The sequence below is a fragment of the Hipposideros armiger genome, unplaced genomic scaffold (assembly GCF_001890085.2).
Source record: "Hipposideros armiger isolate ML-2016 unplaced genomic scaffold, ASM189008v1 scaffold_200, whole genome shotgun sequence".
NCBI lineage: Eukaryota > Metazoa > Chordata > Mammalia > Chiroptera > Hipposideridae > Hipposideros > Hipposideros armiger.
The window spans coordinates 1,161,820-1,165,473 of NW_017731550.1; positions in this window are offsets into that span (position 1 = coordinate 1,161,820).

A 3,654-nucleotide genomic window follows, 5' to 3' on the forward strand; every position below is an offset into this window, starting at 1 on the left:
CGAAGTCAATTTAAAAAGCTACAACAAGAAACAAAAAATGCTACCATTAATGATCTTTACTCGGCCCTCAATTGGCTTAATCCTTCAAACTGGTTTCACGGCATAGGCCTGCGCTTATGGACAATGCTTGGGGGGCTTCTCATTCTCCTTCTTTGTGTTTTCATAGGGCTCTGCCTCATCGTCAAGATAATGCGAAGGCTGTTTACCGCAAAAGCATTTCTCATTGCAGTGCTGCAGCCCCCACACCTGGATACTGCTCTACCCCTACCAACTTTACACTCCCCTTTAATATACCCCTAATAAAAAACAATCCTCTCTGTCGGAGCTTTCTTTTCCTCACTGAAAAGAAAGGGGGGAGATGTCAGGACACGTTAGGGATTCCCCCCACATAGACCCCCAGAAACCAAGATTGTAAGGTTGCTGCCTTGAGCCAAAGCTCGGCGGTCAACTAAGGGTCAACTGAGAGAGGCTGGGTGCTTGCCACACTGAAATCTGTGTGTACACAGCCAAAGTCCTTGGAACTGTTTTGCTCCTCTCGAGCTAAAAAACAACTCTTAGACTAAGCATTTCTCCCTTAGCCTTAGGGGCATGCTTGTTATTTCCTACCACCTGTTCCTCTGTTATCTCTAATAAAAGACTGAAGTCAGCGAGGATGCAGGGTCAGACTGCGCGGTCTGTCGTCCTCCCGTTCTTTGCACTGCGTTTCTGTCTCATTCTTGGCGTCTTCTGTTGCAAGCGTGACTACAGATAAAAGATCTTGTGTCTAATAAAGTGCTATTTAAAAGTAATAAGATTGGTAGGTTCTACCAAGATGAGAACATATTTTAGATGTCCCTGAATTTTTCTTCCACCTAGCTGCCTTTTCTACTTCTTTCTGGAGTGAGACTATTACCTGACTAGGCACACGAGCAGAAACTTGGCAAGTTAACTAAACAGTTCTATGACATCAGGGAGACAAGGAAACCAATGGATACATTGCTCTGCTTTAATCCCGGTGGAATCTGAGGGTTTTGAAACAGAGAGGAAGGCTTATCTAGCTTTGAGACCATGGACAAAGCTTTACACAGGGCCACTATTATTCCATGTGGGATCTTGCACACTAGAAAAAAGCCAGTTACACTCCTTCCTTCTTGGGTATGTGGCTTATTCAAAAGAGCATGAGCTGGCTTTTAGCCCCTACTAGCCCCCTCAGTGGTCATTCTTATGCAGTGTGACTCCCATACAACCATATATGATGTCTGGGAACATGGATTCATGAAAAGAGCTCAGGAAACAACAGAATATTGTCAATCAGGTATAGGAGGCCTTCATTGGCTTGTTTCTCTAACACGCTCACATATGATTCGGGAACACCCTGTCCCTGATGACTCGTGAATACCTGGAGAGAGATCACAGGTGGTCTCAGTTCAGTCTCCATGGTTCACCACCAGTTCACAAGTTTAGAAATTGGTGTGCTGGCCACCAATCACTAATGCCCTGGCTTGCCAGGTGAGGCCACACAAAACCATGACCAAGTAAAGAGAAATAACAACTTAAGACATTAGAGAACTAGAGAAAGGAAGGACAAGATGAAGACCTAGAACAAGAAAATAAAACTGAGTAAGGACTCAGGTGAGATTGAAAAGCAGTAAAAGAGCTCAACGTTTTTTAAGTAAAGAATAAGATCTATTTATAATATGTTTTGAAAATGATTTTATAATTTAAAATTCAACCAACTAACTTAAAAAATAACAATCACTATTGAGAATTAGTGGATTAGAATGTCAAGTGTAAGGCCAAACATGTGACAAAGTAAAAAGAATAGAACTAATTAAAGGGAAAGAAGAGAAACCTGGATAATAGCTTCAGAAGATATAACATCAAAATGTGGACATTCCAGATGAGTAAAAGGAGAAGAAGAAAAATAAATAAATAAATAAATAAATAAATAAATAAATAAGGGCCGGCCGAGTGGCGCGATGGTTAAGAATTGGCTTTGGATGCCAGAGGGCCCCAGTTCGGATCCCACATATGAGGGCCAGTGACACTGCCCTCTACAGCTAAGATGCTGAACAACAGCTCAACCTGGAGCTGGGCTGCCGTGGAGTCACCAGCGACGGCTTAGGCTGCAGCCCTTGTGGCAGTGGGTTGCCATGGGCTACCGTGTGTAGCCAGCAGCCAGCGTGAGCGGCCAGCAGCCGCCATGAGCAGCCATCCAGAAGCCAGCGACTGATCTGCCTCACCTGGGAAGAGCGCAATGATGGTGCCAACTTGGGCCAATGAAGCAACGTCCTCCACAACAAGACTGAAGAACAAAAGGACAGCAACTTGTCTGTTCCCGTTCCCCCAATTCCCCAGCACTGTTCCCATCCCCCCAATTCCCCAATAAAAATCTTAAAAAAAAACACAAAAAACAAATATGCAGATAATAAAGCATTATATATTTTTATAAGAAAAAAGGATTATTTATATTGAAAGGGCTCGCTGAGACTCAAGCAAGATTAATTTTTTTTTTAAAGACCGAGACACATGCTTTTGAAATTCCTGAAAAACAAATAGAAATAGAGAATCTTACAAACTTTCCAAAAGAAGAAACAAGCTGCTTATCTGGGAATGATGATCAGATTTTTTTTTAATGTATCTTGTACAGAAAACATGATGATCAAATAACATCTAGTCTACTGAGAGGAAATGATTTGCCTTTCAAGGATTCTATAGCAAGACAAGATACCATTCACCCATCAAAATGAAAGAAAGCGCTATGCAAATTTTGGAGAGACTGTCAGAGCATACTTGATACAAGCTTTTAACTAAGTATAAATTGAATAAGAATATAGGTCTTGAAAATGAAGAAGATAACAACAAACAAACATATATACCTGCATGTATGTATACATGAGGTTACATGAGAGTGTATGAGAGAGAGAGAGAGAGAGTGTGTGTGTGTGTGTGTGTGTGTGTGTATGTATGTATGTAGAATGACACTTTTAACTACCTCATCACCTTGGGTTGGGCTCCATCACCTTGGTGACCATAAGGAGTAGAGGAAGAATTCAAAGTAGCAAGGAGCCATTTGGCTAACAAAGTAAGTCAAAGCACAAAATCTATACTCCCAGTCCCACGGTTTCCTTTTATATCTATAAATACTCCAGCAGTTATTCATTTCCACTGACTTGAACCATGCTATGCGAGATTCAATAATTCTGCAATAACAAAGAACTTCTCAAGCTTCCAAGCTTTAAAAAAATCCTATTATTTACAATCCCAAAGCACTTCCTGACAACCTCATCTTTCTTCTGCATCCATCCCATACTTCTCATCAGAATTATCCTTGGTTGGAGTTAGTTAGGCCACCAATTTACCACAACTACTGCCTGTTGTCGCTTTTAGATGAAGGACTCAGAAGGGTGGAGAAGTAAACAGATAGTGCTATGTGTTTCCATCATTTCCTTTGAGCACAAATGAAGACAATATTTTCCAGACTTCCTTGCAGTTAGGGTGGGACCTTGTACTAAATCAGGATGATGAAATGTGAGTGGCAGTGAGGTACATAAACACATTCTTTGAAGCTTCAGTATTTTCTCCCTCTGCAACAGCAGTACCTAGGGGCCATATGTTGAGTCAAAATACTGAAAACATCTTAGGTCACTGAATCCCCACTCAGAGGGAGCTTCC